The sequence below is a fragment of the Chelmon rostratus genome, chromosome 19, assembly GCF_017976325.1.
Source record: "Chelmon rostratus isolate fCheRos1 chromosome 19, fCheRos1.pri, whole genome shotgun sequence".
NCBI classification, from domain to species: Eukaryota; Metazoa; Chordata; class Actinopteri; order Chaetodontiformes; family Chaetodontidae; genus Chelmon; species Chelmon rostratus.
In genome coordinates, this window is record NC_055676.1 from 21,338,904 (window position 1) to 21,357,102 (window position 18,199).

Here is an 18,199-nt window from a genome sequence, read left to right on the forward strand (position 1 = left end):
TTTTCTGGCCTTTTAATAAACCGAACGATAAATCCAGAGGATTGATGGATAATGAAAATAATCATTGATTCTCATATTTGTTTCTTTCACAACAAACAGAACCAGAATCTAATTTCCCCTTGAAGGCGTATTAAGTCATTCAGTGATTATAACTGAACATATTCTCATTTCTGTAAAGCAGTTGTCTTAGCGTCTCTGATTCCTCGCTCTAAAGACAGGCTCTTCACGCAGTATTACATGGACATTTGGATAGTCTACATGTCACATTCTCTCTAAATCGGTGTCTTAACCTTTGCTGGGGGGCTAACAGCTGAGCCAAAGACTCACAGCTAACACCAGTCAATGCAGATTGCTCACATTCTGAAGGCTGCATGTATTCAGGTCCAGTATGTCAGTCTATCTGCTGCATGGCAGAAATCCACCCTTAACATTATTTCCAGACGTATGTGCATGCATGCACCATCTCCCATTCCCAGCCCCCAGTCTTCTATCGCTGCCGAATTCAGTAAAAATATGTTCACAGAAGGCGTTATGAGGATATGCAGTTGGCCCTTTTGAAGAACAGGAACAGAGCAAAACAACAACTTTTGTATAATCGTGTATGTTTTACACGACATTGAACAAGCATGAATGGACTATTTTGAGACTGTTGTGACTAGGAGTGGAACAGCTGGTGCCAGGCCCTCAGTGCCCTCTTATTTGTGCTCCTCGGTCAGTCGAATGAGACTTGGATGGAGTGAAAACACAAGGGAAGTCTTCTGGCTAAACAACTCAGTAATAGCAGCCCTGATGCTATCCGTCGAGTTCCTGGGATCATTGTGACTCTGGCTGACTTTCACTTTGACACTCAAAACGAAAGCACAATAAATGCAGTTTGAGCTACCAGGCCAGATTCTCTACATGAGATCTGAATGGACTTTAAACTCTCACTGCTTCAAAATTTGAAATAAGGATTTTGCACAAAATAAACTCCCTGGGAACAATTGGCAAGATTTGGTTTTTATTTAGATTACAGCCCACAAATAACTGGCAATTATTTACTCATCGTGGGGTGTCAGTAAAGTACTTAATGGATATTTATACCTTAACAAATTTCTGCTGTAAGTAGAAGGAAAAAGGATAAACAGTTTAGCAATTAGAAGGTTAAATACAAATAAAGTACACTTTAAATGCATTTACTTACTTAGTAATCATAGGGCACTGTAATATTGTTAGTGTAATAACACAGTAAAAATGAAATTTGGTAACACTGTTGATATTGCAATGAAATATTTATTTTCAAACCATATATTCTGAAATATTACTATGGAAAATTACATTACAAAAAAGTTTTTAAAGATGGAGTTGTTATTGAATTGAGGTGAAATACACCAGAGGATGAACCACAATAAGTTTGATGATCTGCTGACTTTTCCCTCTACCACCGCTGACATGTTGACACGTCGGGCTTTTACTTTTAAAGTATTGTATTGATGGCTATGAAATTTGGTACAGATCTCTTTGGTCCCAAGAGGATGATCCCTCGTACGTTTGGTCATTCCCTGACTTTTCCTGTTGCACCACCACCAGGTCAAGGTTTACACTTATCCCGTGCAATTTCTCAACATCAGCATCAACAGCTTCATGGATTGGCACAAAATTTTGTACAGACATTCATGGTTTCAAGAAGATGAATCCTAACAAAACTGAACAAATCAGTTTGCAACTATGGACACAAATGTCTTTTCAAAAAGTACATTTTTGAGCTCAGTGGAGTGTTTTAGCCTCTTTCAGCTGGTTGTTTGAGTTTAATGACTCATAATTTTACTTTTTGTCAGGCCGGGACTGGAATGAGGACTCAGGTGCAGAGTTAAGCAGCAACCGACTTTTATTTTACACAAAAACAACCAATGATCTCTTCGATGAACGTGAAAGCAATGGCTATGAAATTTACTCTTGATCAAAAACGTTCTGGACCTGATAGCGGTCAGAACACAATGGGAACAAAATAATTTTAGAAAAACACAAAACGCTCTGATAATAGGAATCGAGGCTATAAAACTTAGATAACAGAAATCGCTCCAGAAGGAGGAAAAAATAACAAAGCTATCAAAAATTACCCAACGTAAGAAATTCACTTATACAAAAACCAAAGTAAACACCGCTCTTTAATGACGGAAGACTATCAACAGTTATCTCTGAAAATAGAACAAAAAGCGCTCACAAGGAGGACTAAGAAATGTCTAGAAAGAAAACAATGACTCCTTAGCGTGAACAAAAAACACTCGTAAAGAGGACTATGGATCTACAAAGAAATAACAAAGGATCACAAAACTCAGAACTAAACTATGAAATTTTAACAAACACAAAACGCTCACGAAGAGGATCAAAGGCTTACAAGACGACTTGGACTGTGGCTGTGGAACTTTGGCTGGCACGGGTGAAACGACCTCAAGACATATAACACACTGGCACGAGACAAGGGAGACGCAGACTATTTAAACACATGGAGGGTAATAGGCAACAGGTGACAATAGGTAATCAGGCTGACGCACCGGTGACACATGAGGGAGGGCAAGTGCTCTGAAACGAGAGGAGAGTTAGGTTCACAAAATAAAACAGGAAATGACAAGACAAAAACCCAAGACGAGACAAACCTCACCTCGGTGTGACACTTTTGTGCTACACTATCACTGCTCTAATCAGTGTTTTAGGCAGCAAAAAAGCCCCAAAAATGTACACTACCTGTACAGCAGCAAACAGCAGACAGACATAGTTAGCGGCTATAGCCGATGAACGCAGTGGAGCATTTAGCGGGTAAAGAGCCTGATATTTCCGTCAGGAGCTGGTGGAGACTAAACCAGAGCTGAAATGTGAAACAATATCGGATTTACATTGATCAGGTGACCTGAAACAAGAGTGCTATTGAAGCTTAAATTGCAACTGTTTGCTAATATGTTCACTATATCAACTAAAAAGGTGATAAAATGTGAAAGTTGTGTTGACTACTTGGTACACTGCCCCCAAGTCACCAGAAAATATGTTAAGAATGAAATAACAACTGACCGACTGCTGAGTCGCTGTAGTGTCTTATACTAAAGGCAAAGTTAAGTCAAGGAGCTGAAAAAGTACAAAGCTTTTGTTAATGACATTATAGCAGTGTGTTACATGTAGACACTGATATTGTATTTTTTAACCCCTATTGTTCAGTTACATGTAGTAAAACCCCATAAATACTCAAAGTATTGAAAGTAAAAGACATTCATTCCAAATTTAACTCGAGTGAAATGAGTAGAACCATATACACTTAAAGTACCAAAAGTAAAAATACTCATTATGAATTTCATAATAATAATGATATATATTATACAGTACTATTGTATTAGAGTTAGTGACACATTATTGTGTTCATCACTTTAATGTTGCAGCTGGTAACGGTGGAGTTAATGTTAATTATTTTACATACTGCTGGGTAGCTTGTGTTAATTTTATTATTATTATTAAGTAATATTTAATATGCATTTTAATGCTGTAGCTGGCTGCAGTAGAGGTAGATTTGTTCCTTTTCTATACTGTTGCATGATTTAATCTGCTGCCTAACAACACACTTTATTTTACATGTATATATGTTGTAATATTGGCCGATTTAGATGAAATTGACTTTTTTTATCCTGTGCTCAGAGCTGTACTTCAGCACGTGAGTAAATATGGTTACTTTCTAACACTGGTTTCCCATGATGCTTGCATGGGAACCATTCAGAGAGCCCACACTTTAATTATACAAGTGTTGGTTTTATGCATCTTTTTATTCCACGCAGCCTCCAGCAGCTCAGCATATGAACGCTGTCTGATCACATGGTGACATTAAATAAATAATTCAGCCTCATGAGTCCAGCAGGAGCAGCAGTGATTGGTGGATGAGGGAGGGAGCTAACGGAGCAGTCACTCCCCAGCTCAACAGTCGTCTGTCTGGGCAGCGGAAGACGGAGCCATTCATTCTCCTGTGGTCCCGGAGAAACGTGGAGGATGAAGAAGAGACACTGAAGAAAAAAGAAGAAACTAATACAGGATCAGATCGGACAACCTGACCTGCATAAACCACAGAGAAGACACCGGAGGAGCCTTCAAACTTGCTGGATTTCACAGGCGTCGCTTGAAAACCGCACAGCCAGCAGCTTTACGCGTAAGTAGCTGCGCTGAAGACAAAAATCCTCCTTTTTTTAAACCGACTTTTGAACGGCAACAATAGAGAGATTATTCGCTTGTGAAAAAAGCCTGGATGGAGACTCTCAGCCACACATATTGTGACTTTCAGCCAAGTTTTTCCACCTCTCTAGTTGTGGTATTTTCTCGCAGCGCTGTGAAGGGAAACTCGTGGCAGCAAAGCCGAACAGACTGATGCTCTGCCAGGCGACGCGGCTGCACAATGTGCCGCTAGTATGTGGTCCGGTGGGACACCCATTTCTGGGTTTTTGTCATTTAATTCGCTTTTTATTACAGTTTCAATTGATGGAGGTTGGGTGACATACATCTTTCATACAACTTTAGCTGGGTGACAATGTGCATGGTAGGTTTGTAACTAAATTGCTAGATATTTGAACGGGGATTGGTTTTTTAAGTTTCAGAAATCCCAAAATATTCAGTTTCCTATAATATTTCGACAAGAACAGCAGTACATTTTCACATTTGAGAAGCTTAAACAGGAGAATGCATTATTATTCATTCAAATATGACTTTAATCTGTCAAAATAGTGACTGATGATAATGAAAAAGTCTTGTTTTGTCTGACCAGCAGTCAAGAACCCAAATATATGCAGTTTACCATCAAATAAGACAATGAAAGGTAACAAATCCTGACAGCTGAGAAGCTGGCAGTTTGTATTTATCCTTGTTAAACAAATTTTCCGTCAGTAGACAAATCAATTAATGAGCTAATTAGATCTACATGCAGCCGAGTTTTATTCTCCCTGAAAGAACCTCCAGAAGCATCATGACCCCCAAACACCTGATCCTGGCTCTGTTTCTGTGTGTGGACTTCAGAGGACATCTTGAAGCTTTAAGGTTGCTCTGCTGTTCTAACTGCAGCAGAAAGTCCGTCAGCGGTCTTGACAAAGTGCGGCACAGATTCTTGTCTTGTTTTCGTGTTGTATTTCAACAGTAAACCTGAGAACCGGTCCCACCTGTAAACCGGTGTTTGTGTGTGGAGGGGAAAGGGCTCCTGGGGGCAGAGGCTGTCTCAGAAGTCTTTGGACCACATTGTAACCAAAGTCAGGAACACTATCATGTATTTTGCATAAGGAAAACCCTGCTTTGCTTTTTCTCCCTGTGTTTCCCAACACGCGCTGTTTTTTTTTCCACGTGTGAGGCTGCTTTACTGCAGTGTTTTAATAGACACAGTGTTCCTGAGAGATGTAGTGGTTTTCTTCCAAACCTCAGTCACTGATTCATTGTGGTAGGAAAGATCAGAGCCATGTGAACTGTCTTTTTCCACGTGGAATTTGCTCTATCTGCTAATAGATCAACAGTATAGATGCACTGTAGCTTTTGTTGCTTTTATCATAAACTGAATGTGCTAAATTGTTGTACTTCAATGTATTGTTGTCACTTTAATACCAGCAGTGAAGTTGCAGCAGTGCAGCCGATGTGTGGTTTTGGTCATGAGTCTATATTCTGTAATTAGCCCGAGCCATTCCTTTGTAATTTCTCTTTTTTTTTTTAAGGCACGCAACTGGGCTTCAGATGTTAATGATGCTTAGGTCATGACTGAATGAGTGACTAGCGTTAAAGATGCCGGTTGCTTGGATTGGTCAGGGATTGCCAGTGGTTTGAGCTTATGTGCCAGCACACGTGGTCCCTCAGTGCTCCGTGTTTGGCCTGTTCATTACGACCCTGCAGAACGCTTCTTTGCTCCGTTCAGGCCACAAGAAAAGCAAAAATACATGCGTTTCTCTCTCCTTGGCAGCCTGGCGGTGCAGATGCTTTGGAAAACTTCTTTTATGTTGTTTTTTTTCCTCTCCCCTTCCTAAACAGAATGGTAAACTTTCAAAGCAGGGAAAAAAGTATTGCCAGCCTTCCTTTTGCCCAGTGCAGATGATGCACTTGGTGACTTTTAATGTACGTTACAAAAAAAAACCTAATGTTTAACTGCCAACCTTATCCATGCAGACCACATCATCTGCCTTTCGTGCTTTCTCCAGCTTTTATGGTTGTGCTTTTGTCATTAATCCAGGATGCTGGCTGCAGTTTATGGGATTGGTCAGTGTATTTCTCCTGGAATGAGAGCTATTTTCGGTTGAGGATTTGATCTCCATCTATTTCATGCATTTGGATCCAAAATAAACACTTACTTTTATACATCTGTAAGTGTAAATATCTCTGAGTGATCTGCTGATGGAAATCAGACCTGGGCTCTATCAGTGTGTGCTTGAAACCAGAGCCAGGACCGTAGTGTCACCATGACCAGAGTGTGAAATCGGCTAAATGAACGGCTGCTCCTGTGTCAGAGGTTAAGCCAGATGACTCTGGCCGGCTGGGACTAACATCTGGAATAAAGTTTGTTACAGGAAAGCCCTGCTGTAGATATCCTCCTGATAACAAGGCTGGTTTATTTGCATCGTATTGCTTCAGACTCCTGTAACTGTTGCACTTGTGCACAGAGTTACAACATTCACTTACCCACAGCAACATCTGTTTTTGACCGCCAACACTTTTTTTGGCCATTATTCCACCCTGCAGTATTCTCTTCATTTTCAATGAGTAAAACTTTCAACAGCAGCATCCAGGAAGTGCCCTAATGAAACCAACACATCAGAGAGGGTTTTTAATACTCGTCTTGTTACCCTAAAGATTGTTTATTTGGCTATAAAACTGACGTAATACAAGGAAGACTGTTAAAATTCAGACAAATCTAAACTGGGTCACATTACGTTATAAGGCTCTCCATTCCAAGATTCTAAAAGGAGTAATTCTGAGTGGATTAAAAGCAGCCGTGTGTCCGAGTTTTTATAGAGTCGCTTCAGAGATGGGCTGTTTCACCAGTACTGGAAAAGTCTGTGTCACAGTCTGCACATACGGAGGACGAGAGAGGCGTCCAAGAGGCTTTGTTCTATGAGATGCTCCACTGCTGTCCGTCTGAGCCCTGAATTCCACCGGGCGCGTAACGTCCGTGTTCCACGTCCGCGTATCTACGCTGCTTCTTCTACGGTTTTTTGGACCAACAACTGTCAATCTGCGCAGAGCAGATCGAGCCAGACAGGAAGTCTGACACAGGAACGTTGTAGAGAATCTGGTGAATTTTCAGAATGAAACACCCGGTGGAGACTCCTGATCGTACGTCAACAATAAACGCAATTAAAACGGACAAAAAAATAAACAGTTTACCTATGAAGCCTACTTACCCATGGTAAGAAAAGTTCACAAGATCAGGCAGGCTGGACGCTCTGCTTCTGAAACGGCCCTGCTCCATTTTGCAGCCATGTGGAGAACAGAACAAGAACGCGTTGCAAACGTGCCGTCACAGAGACGCGGCCGTTGGAATCTCAGGGTTAGGCTCAGGAAGCAGAGCAGGTCCTCCACTAATCAGAGGTTCCTTGGTGTGTTAATGCCATGCAAAGGACGTTCTGCTTGTGGGATCAAGCTTTTTGACTTTTCATGGCACCCGTCGTGGGTTTCTGTACTTTTGCGGTCTGTCAGAGAGCAAACCATGTCATGTCCGTGTGAAATGTGGCAGCGTCCAGCAGCCTTTACGTGATGACCTTTCCCACGTGTCCTCCTCTTCTGTTGCTGCTCGCTTTAACTCTCCCAGCCCTCCACAGCCCTCTGAATGATTACTTGACGAAACATCCTAACTCTCTACGTGTCTCCCCCCTCCATGCTACGCTGTGGGGCAGTCATGCACACTGATTAGATTAGGCAGCAGGGAGCTAATCACCCTTCTCTCTCCTGCCCCCTGCTATTCTTTGCCACCCTGGTCGCTCCTTTTCTGTCCGAGTCTCCCCAACCTCAGGGCCTCCCTGGGATGAGCCTGTCCTGGGGGTACTCTCCCTCCAGGAGCTCTGCAGCCTGCTGTTTACTGGGAAACCAGCAGGGTGGGGTCCTCACAATAACAAAGCCCTCACCCTACACTTGTCCCCTCTATCAACTGAAGGCTGTGGGGAACATACCCTCCCCGAGAAAGACAGAGACATCCAAAGAAGTGAATGACTTGTGGAGGGCAGAGAGGGGGGCAGGACCCTCCTGATGGGTGCAGTGGGTTTTGTTCCTTTGTGGTGAGCTGGGGGTCAGTCTCAGGGGAATGCACGGCAGACGGACGGTGGGTTTTGCAGCTGCGTGGCCTGCAGCTCTATATCTAGTCCCCGAGCAACTGCAGGCTCATTAAACTCTGCCGGTTGTGTTAAACATTTGCTTCAGTTTATGTCTCTTAGTCAGCGTTGCGTCTCCTCCCTGTCTTTATCCTGTCTTTATTTACCAGCTGATGTTGTATCAGGCATGTTTGAATATTGATTAAACTGGAACTGGAGTCCTTCAGGGACTCAGCCTCACAGCTGTATGCTAATGACGGAAGGTTAAGACCTACCACAATAGGCAGTCTGTGTGTACTGTGCGATAAGGCAGTATCATATGTTCAGTTTGGCTTAGGTCATGGAAAAGTCTTTAAGCTGTATGAACAAGATTACACAAGATTGTACATTGTGTTTGTGTCACGGCTGAAAGTCATGTTGTGCTTTAATGGTCCAGTTGGTTCCCAGTTCATATTAGAGAAAGAAAACAATGACTGCAAGCAGACGGTCATAGTTATTGTTGTTACTGGTCAAGTCCTTTCACTTTCACTCACCTTTACTGAGAAATCCTCCAGCTGAGCTGAGCCCACGTTGCTCACAACCAGAGGTCTGATTCCCTGTGTTTGGGTCCTGGTTTCACCAGCACTATGGAAACCCTATTTTGGTTTGGACTGGCAGGCTGTCACTGGTCATTATCACCGCTGTACGCTGGTAGCCAGAGCACAGCAGCAGGACCAACGGCTATAACAGTGTCTTTCTCAGCATCATGCCTTGGCCGACCTACTTTTCATAGAGGTGACTCATGCTAAATACTGTACAAGGCAGGTCACTGGTTTGACCTAATCCTGCTCACTTTACCAACTGTATTCCCAGTAGTTGACCATTTGCATCCCTTTGTGTCTGTAGCTGTGTCTGTCAGGCTTTCTTTTTCCCGCAGTATGCAGTTTACAATGATAATGTTGATTTACCACATTCGTTTCTATGTCATTCTCAAGAAAATGGGTCCGTCATTTCAGACAAAGGTAGACAAAAGCAGGTTTCTAATTCACATTTGGGAAACAATATCTCTTTTCCAGGTGAAATGAAAACAGTAGATTTTATCAGCGTTCGCTCACTCGCTGATTAAGCTAGCGTTAGCTTAATGAGTTTGTTGCCATTCGCTGACCTTTTAATGTTTCCAGCTCATTTTAAAATGAGAGCCTTGTAAAATCTGTCTTAAAACATAGACTTTATGGCTAAATTTATGATACTGTGCTAAAGACTGAGGTTAGCCGCATCTCCCAGACAAAAAGTTAGCATCCCCACTTGCTAATGAAGACATGGAGGTTAGATAAAGAAATAATACTCCTCCTGCATTATAATCTATTTTTGCTAACAGGACCCTTTTTTGCTTCTTAGCGTACATAGCTTACAAACAATTTTTTTGTACTTTCAAACAGCGTGTTTTTACTTTTTTATAAGAAAGAAGTCTTTTAGGATGAGGACTAGCCAATGTGTTTGGCTAAAATAACGCTAACTCAGGTAATGAGTATGAAGTTGTTGACTCTGCCGGCTAACGTTAGCCTAGCTTCTTCTTCCGCACAGTGGGGAAATACTACACAGCAAATGTACCAATCATGACCAGAGCTTTCTTTAGCGTAACCTTCAACTCCCCAAGCTAATATCAGTCTGTAAATGAAATATGCTCCATGGCCTCGATTGGAAATAAAGCTCTGCTGCTACTCCAGTAGGCAGTAAGCTAGTTAGCTGTACATGCGAATGTTTGCCGCTTACAAACACACTGCTTAATCCATTTCTTAGGGTTAAAACATTGCTGTTTTGCTGCATGTCGTCCCCTCTCCCTCCCCGGCCTGTTTGTTGAAGGGTTTTAGCGAAAAACCTTTGCGGGTTTATTGTGAAACTGTTGTGTAAAATTGTAAAACCATGGGAAATTTTCACTGAATGTCTCCGCTAATCTTCACTGTGAGTGTCCCTGGCCGCTGAGCAGAGGTCTGCTTAATGATCTGTGCAGCTGTGCATTGATTTGTAGTGTCAGGACTCTCCAGGTGAGGGTGACTACTCCAATGCACTGGGATGGTATAATGTTACTGCACCTGTGGGACCACACACACACACACACACACACACACACACATATATATGCATAAGCTTCAGTACAAATATCAGGCTGTTGTAAAATATTTTTTGTTTCATGGGAAAACCACAAGAAGGGCTCAGTCAGGCTTGATTCTCAGCTATGACTCTAAACAAGATCAGCAATACGCCCCAAAGCTGCAGCCATCATACCGAGCTGATATGAACATCTTAATTGAATTTAACCGGAATTTGCCAGGCGAGTTTTCCCAGCCACAGGCTTGTCAACAGATGCATCCTGTCTGATACAATCTCAGGTATGATCAGCACCAACATGGCTCCGGTTAAATAAACACTGACACAGTTATAGCTTCAGCTCAGAGTCGGCTCACCTCTCCGCTGTCTAAATTAAATGGATTTTGCCAGGAAAGCTTCTTTACAGCGACAGCCCACTGCTGCAATCAAAGTATGTTTTCAAGCAAAAAGTGAGTGCCACTGTTTCATAATTCTCTCCTGCTGTCTCAATTTGATTGACCTTTGCTTTTTCTTGTCCAAAGCCTTTATAAAACATGCATGCTTGCTTTGGGGGAAAAAAAAGAATGCAGGGAATGAGGCATTTCTTTGTTTGCTGTTGTAATTTGGGGCAGCCCTCAACAGCTAAGTGGCATTTGCCATCTGAAGAGAGCAGAGATTACGCTGTCCCTCGCTGCATGAAGAGAGAGAGAGAGAGTAAACACAGGCACAAGAAAAGTGAATCATAGAGGCGAGTAATGATAGTGTGTGGAGACAGAGAGTAGGCATAAAGGAAAACAAATTTCAGAAAGAAAAAGGAAGATTGGAAGGAAGAGAGTAAAGAAAGGAAGAGACAGAGAGAAAGAGGAGGTAAGTCTTTTGTTTCACAATTAACTGGAGCAGCTCTGGGTCAGACATCTGTGATCCATCTCCCAGGGGCAGGCGTGCCTTTTTACCCTTGCCGCCTCTTTCTCCCCCTCCGTCGTCTTCTTCCATCCCTCCGCCAGTGCCGTGACTTCCCTTTGACGAGCCCACTGCCCCAGAGATCAGTCACTCTGAGGGGTAGCACTTTTTTAAGAGCCACTGCTGACCTCCATCCATTTTTCTGTCCATCTGGATAAAATTGGAGAGGTTTGGTCGACCTTTTTTTTCATCTGATTTGCCCTTCTTTCCACACTAAGCTGACATTTTTGTATGCCTGCTCTCACATGTTGTAGTGTAATTGGGGGAAACTTTCCAAAATGCAGACATATGATGGAAACTGTTACAAACATGGCAGAAGCCTGTGAACTTGTGTGTGTGTGTGACTGTGTGTTACTGTGTGTTTTAGTTTGGCTGATTAGGCAGTACAGGTGTTGACTAGGGCTGCGCCAGTCCAGTTTTCTCTCCTGATACTAATTTAAATACCTCAGGGTATATGCTCTCCTTTCCCATATTTAAAACCTGTATACCTGGAACTTTGCAGTATTTACTACTTCGCTCACAATGACTTGTAGCTGAAGCATTGTTTTTTTTTATGATATTGACCAAAAAATGTATTTAAGGAGAATTGTTCATGTTGTGATCCACTTAATTCGGTCAGTATCATGGTTGATGTCAGTCCCCTGGGTCAGATTGGTGCATTACACATTTTGTTGTCGGATTTCAATAATGAGAGTAGCACAGAAGCTATTCCATACACGTCTACTGTATTTTGTATGAAGGCAATAATCTCAAACTGTCTGCACAGCTAGAGACCAAAAGAGGTAAATAAGAAAATCTGTTGCATTTTGGATCAACTGAACTTTTTTTCAAAGGAACTTCAGAAAACTTTCATCACCAAAGCAGCTTTTCAAGTGTGTCTGCTCTACTGTCGGCATGGCTCAGTTTAATGCCGGTCGTGCACGTCCCTGATCATGGAAACGCTTTTGCGACCTTACCTGCTTCTCAGGATGGTTAGGCGCATTAACAAGCCGTTATGGCCTTGTTACTGCAGAGCCATTAGATTCCTGGGGGCCGATAGCCTGTGACACTGACTGGGAATCTTTATCACTGTAGGTTCACAGGTTCACAGGCTAGACAGGAAAGATGAGGCCTCTTTAAGACATGATACCACAGCTTGGCAAACATTAGCGAGGCTGCAGCAGATATACAAGCGTGTGTGTGCGTGTGCGTGTGTATGTATGTGATCTCATGTGAAACCCCTTTGCTCGTTATGTCTGTCATCATGTCTGGGAGAGACCTGGCCCACATCCAATTCAGAGAAATTACCCTCTTCTCCACATTAAAGAGCATTTAATACACCTGTCTTTTATCCTAAAGGAAGACGTCAACAATGACTTCACCACGTCTGACCTAAGAAGACTCAAAGTCAGTTAAAAGTCATTGTTTTTTTAAATCTCTTCTTCCTCTTCTTAAAGCGCTTTAATGAGAATTAGAAACCAGTCTTGCTGAATGATGCAGCTGCAGCCGTCTGCTATGTTTAATGTTAAGCTAACAGACTAATCACTGCAAGGTGATGTCATCTCTGTGTGCCGTGTGCGGTCTGTGGTTTACAGGCAGGACATACACACACATACGTGCATGCATGTAGACACACACACACACACAGAGGAAATTGGATAGAGTGTGGATAATCATTGCATTAGTGCAGAGTGTGCAATCAGCGCACGCCTGAGGGAGTAAAACACACCTTGTGTTTTTACTTTACAGGCCGAGTCCTTTTGCAATGGCTTGTGCTGCAGTGTTAAGTGTTTTTGTGGAAGTGGAAATGGGTGTGTGTTTGTGTCAAAGGGAATTGGGGACTAACTGACAAGATAAGAGCTGGACGTCAGTAGTGTGATGTCATCGAATGGGGACGTACTGTCACTGAGGATCGATTTTCATGTGCAGATAATCATTTTACAGGACACATCAGAGGTAAAGTCTTTGTTTGTCCGTGTCTATGAATTTACTGCTGAAAAATAAATTGAAAGCTTGCACAGTAATTGGCCATTTGCTGCAATGATGATTTCAGCACATCTGAACAAAGAAATCACAAGATAAAAAAGAAGGAAGGAAAATATGTTACATATATTATGGGTATTTCATATTATATTCAATGCATAACAACAGCAGTACAGAACAACTGATAAACTGTACAATTGTCTGCAAGGAGTTTGTGTAAGACGAGCGATTTGGATGAATTTTAAGCAGATCATTTCCTTTCAATATTGTGTCATAGATGAGTTTTCCTGATATTTGTAGGATTTTTTTTTTACAATTCTGTGTCTCTATTATGTATTTAAATCAATTTTAACAATCGTACACAATCAGTAGGCTTCTGTTTTGACAAATTCAGTGTTTTCTTCCTACTGACGCTTGGCCATTGTTCTGTTAGCTCTAGACGAAGTGTTTGAGTCACAGCAGCCGAGGCTCATGGGTATTGTAGTATTTAGACTGATCTGCCAAATGACTGATGAAACATTTCAGAAAGGAAGTTGAAATGATTAAAACTGGTGGCTGTAACATAAACATCCTCCCAAACGGTGAATGATCAGTAACATTGAGGATACCCCCCCCCCTTCTCAGCTCTATTGAACATAAACTATCTTTATGAGACTCATTGTGGCTGTGAAACAGCATTGTTTCTGTGCCTGAGCCGCCATCAAGAGGCCAAACTCACACCCAAACCCAAGGCGGAAGCTGCTCAGGCACCAGAAACCCAACGTTTTTTCCTCCTCTCTTTGAAGAGCTCCTGGCAAAGCTTTCAAAGCCCCTCTGTCTCAGCGCTGGCTCCTAAAATAATGTGTGGTAAATGTAATGCAGCTGCCCAGCTGAGCAGGAACAGACAATGCTTATTATTCTCAAGAACAATAATTGCTTTTATTCATGCTTTTTATGTCGCTCCATTTTTTTTGTGCATTCCATACATTTTACATGACAGAGTCAAGCATTATTATCAACTGCCACTTGTTTTTAATTTAACAGCACTGAAAAATACTGTCCCACATGTAGGATACTGAATCCACTGAGCGGTTTCTGTGGTGCTGATGCAGCAACGGTTTTCTAGTCCTATAAAAATGTTCCAGTGACACAGACAAAACACACACACACACACACACACACACACACACACACTGGCTGCTGAGCACAGTGATGAGGTCATTGTTGGTCACGTCTGTTTTGTATTGTATGAACAGACAGCAGCTGTAATGTCCATTCAGTCTTAAGATAGGGGCTTATATAACCCAGTTTGTGCTTACAATATGTATTGTTGTTCTGTAAACTCCAGAAGCAGATGTTCCCACATGGTGAACAACTGTAAATCCAGTTTCTACTGTCCACACACACTCAAGATAAACACATTGTATTTGACCTTTCAGATCAGCCAGGTGCGCCTCACCTGTCCCTTGTTTCTCTCCCTGTTCACGAGCCTTCTGTGCTCTTTAAATATTTGCTCCGGACTCCTTCAGAGATTGCTCCGAATGGCTTGTTGAACACTTTGCAGAAGCAGCGCCTGAGTGCTAGAGAGCGAATGGAGCTGCTTGCTAACACCTGTGTTGTGTGTGTTAGCCGGAGGGACGGGACTCTCAGCTGGTTACTTTAATGAGAAAGCTCTCGGCTCAGCCTCACATGCCTCTCATTACTGCCCAGAGTGAAGAGGAGGAGAGCGGATCGGAGGAATCACTGTTAAACAGATGCAGTGGAGGATGCGTCTGATTCCTCTTCTCTTTCCTCGCTGCCAGATATAATGTTAGTGCTTGATGTGTCACAGCGTTGATAGAGTCAACCTTTAATTTAGATTAGACAGAAGACACAGTTTGCCTCTGCATGTGTGCCCACTGAAACTCTTAAAGGAGCAGTTTGACATTTTGGGAAAGTAGCTTACATGAGCTACTTGCTTAGATTAGAAGACCAATACATATCTCATATCTAACAGCAACATTTGGAGCTACAGGAGGTTAGCTTAGCTTAGCATAAAGACTGGAAAACGGGGGAACAGTTAGCCTTGCCATGCAGTCATTTTCTCGGTTAATTGCTTTGCCTCTACAAGATCAGAAACGGAGAAAAATGCTCATCACGGTGTCTGAAAGCACAACATGACGCCATTACATGTCTTGTTTTGTCCACCCAATAGTCCAAACCCCCAAAACATTCAATTTGCTATGATCTAAGCAGCCAGATACCCTAGAACCATTTAATGTTTAGCATTTTTGGTTGACAAATTTCTTGAATGAATGAAATCAAATTTCCTGGCCCTAAACAAATTCTTAAAAAATATATATATAAATTGGTGCACTTAGAAGATTTCCTTTCCCGTGTACAGAGCCAGCCTAGCTGTTCCAACTGTTTCAAGCTTTTATGCTAAGCTATGCTAACCCCAGCTCGCTTTACATTCAATAGGCAGATAAGAGAGCAGCATTAATCTTCCATCTACCTTTCAGCAAGAAAGCAAAAAAGTTCCCAAATGTTAAACACTTCCTTTAAATGCTGACAACCACATACTTCTCTTCCATGCAGCTCTCCTGTTCCCAAAGCCCTTAAATACTTTAAGAAAGACCCCTTTGTGGTGGGCCTGGCTGCAGTGAACATGCCTGCAGACATCCCCCCAGTCCCCACATAATAGCCTGCCCCCCAGCTTCGACTCTCCAGCTGGAGAGCTTCAACAGCTCAGCTCCAAACACCAGCATCTAACACTGCCTTAGCGCAGAGGTACTCCCCAGTTCAGTGCATGTCGGGGCTGGATTGTAACACTTAGGGAAAATCCCTTTAAATTCACTTCTGTAATTGGAAAATGCCGGCAAGAATTTACACTGCTGAGGAAAGAGCTCAGCTCATGACGGTGAGCAGGAGAACACGTATTCTCATTCAGAAGTTACAGCGATGTGGTTCCTGCTCTTATCTCTGTTATTACGGATTTCATGGAGCTTTCCTGCGTCCACCTTCATCGGGTCACGGCGTGAGAAAAACAGTCAGGCGTGTAAACGGGTTGTGATAAGAAAATGACTTCCATACAATCAAATCAAATCACGGCAACATGTGCTGTGATGTCGGTTTCTTTGTCTTCCCGAGGTACAAAAGTATAAACATTTTATTGAATGGCTGATGGCTGCTGTATGCTTGGTATGCTTTTTATTAGTGCAGTGATCCCAATGAAGCTTCTGTGTGTATTACTGTTCATAAACCAAATGCTGATGTAAATTCTACCTTATTTGATTATGTTATATTTCCTTATCAGAGCATCACTTTACACAAAAACAAAGATGGATTTTCGACACCGGCAGGTTCAGGACGACGTCAGTATTTGGACTGTGGGTGTTTCAGGCACACAAACATTGTGAAGGCTGATTTGTTGCTGAGTCTGCCTCATTACATTAACACCCATTATCAGTGTGTCTCCAGTGTCCATATTGAGATTCATTGAGATCTGATCGTTCCATCAAGCTTCTTCTTGTTCGTCTTCCTTCTTGCACCCTCATCTCATTTGCATTGGTCCAAACAAAAAAACAACAACAAAAAACGATGGCAGCCAACCATAAAGCTGCGCTATCGTCTGGCTTTTTTTCGAGGCAGGGGAAGAAGTCGTCTTCGACGTCATTCCTGTTTTGCCTCTTCGTGTTTACAGTTGTGTACACTGTGCTCCTGTTGGTCAACATCATGGTACACGTTGGGGAACTTGTCTTACTCGGCAAAAGAAGTCAAACGAATTCTAACATGCTGGTCATTTTGTCAGGACACCTTGAGGCGTTGGTTGTCTTTCACTGTGCTACACTGCACAGGATAAAACCACCAACTAGCCTGGCTCCCATTTTCATCCCCTGCCTCTGTTGGGTCGCGACAGATACCAGCATACGGTGGTCCTCCATGTTCAGTCAGTCACTCTTGTTGACAGCTGCGTCGCTGCGTTCGCATGTGTTTGTATACTTGAAGTCTGTAGAGGCAAAGAATCAAAAATCTTGTCTATTGGGAAGGAAAGATTCGATGAGGGTCAAATCGAAGGGTCTAACCAACCCGGAACAAAAAGGAACCGCTATCAGAACCCATCCTCATGCGTATATAGTATGTTTGTGTGAAGCGCTGCCGTTGAAAAGGCAGAAAGTGCCCCTGAGGCTACTCTCGTGATCACTCACAGGAGTCCACTGATAGATTAATTGCGTGGCCAGTCAAAGGTTGCCACAGAGTCCTTCGCTGTCACATGCCGTTCATCTATCAGCACAAAAGCTTCCTTTGGAGATACACCTATCTGTGTTTGGTGAAAAGCAACCAGTTATCATCATCTGCTCTGCGCCATTCATCCCACACTGGTGATTTTGTACGCTGTCGGCGGAAAGCTCTGCAATCCCACTAATGCTGTGAGTATTGAAGTGAGACTATTGACCTGGCAGTTAACTGAGCTGAGTGCTGCTCAGTCCGCACAGTATCCATTAAAACGCCTCAACAGTGCCGAGTAAAAGGAAAGAGAGTCGGCCATTAGTTAATTATCTCCAGCCTGACGTATGTGTTCCATTCGTATGAAGAGGGCGGAGTAACACCAGGACAATGTTTGATGAGTGTTACTGCTCCGATTGAGTTTTCCTTGTTCAGCTCAATAGGAAGGATTGCTCTCCACGACGTGGATGTATTGACACCGTGATGGTAGTGCTCCCGCTAATAGTGGCCTTGCCTGAAAAGAGGAGAATTGATTATACTTTTCTGAAATGCAGAATCAAAGCAGCAGTGATTGGTTGTTTGGCCGCTTGGAGACAAGCAGTGAACAAACATTGACATGTTGTCATCTCATCTCTTCAGTCACAAGAAGATCAAACTGAAGACTTTCCTTTTCAGTCGAGTGTTTTCTTTGTTTGTATTGTATGTGTGTGTCTTTATGTGCATGTATGTGCATGTGTGGATTAATG

General features: G+C 42.6%; 1 protein-coding gene across 2 annotated transcripts in view; it reads left to right on the forward strand.

Moving 5' to 3' along the window:
• The first annotated feature begins 3,994 nt into the window (after nt 1-3,994).
• Nucleotides 3,995-18,199, forward strand: part of lhfpl2a (LHFPL tetraspan subfamily member 2a) — a 37,475-nt gene continuing 23,270 nt past the window's right edge. Inside the window, exon 1 of one of the 2 annotated variants that reach the window (XM_041960614.1) lies at nt 3,995-4,162. The gene's annotated coding sequence lies outside the window, so the exon portion shown is untranslated. Of the gene's footprint in view, nt 4,163-13,231; nt 13,242-18,199 lie in introns of those variants that run through there. The other variant, XM_041960615.1, reaches the window with a different exon arrangement.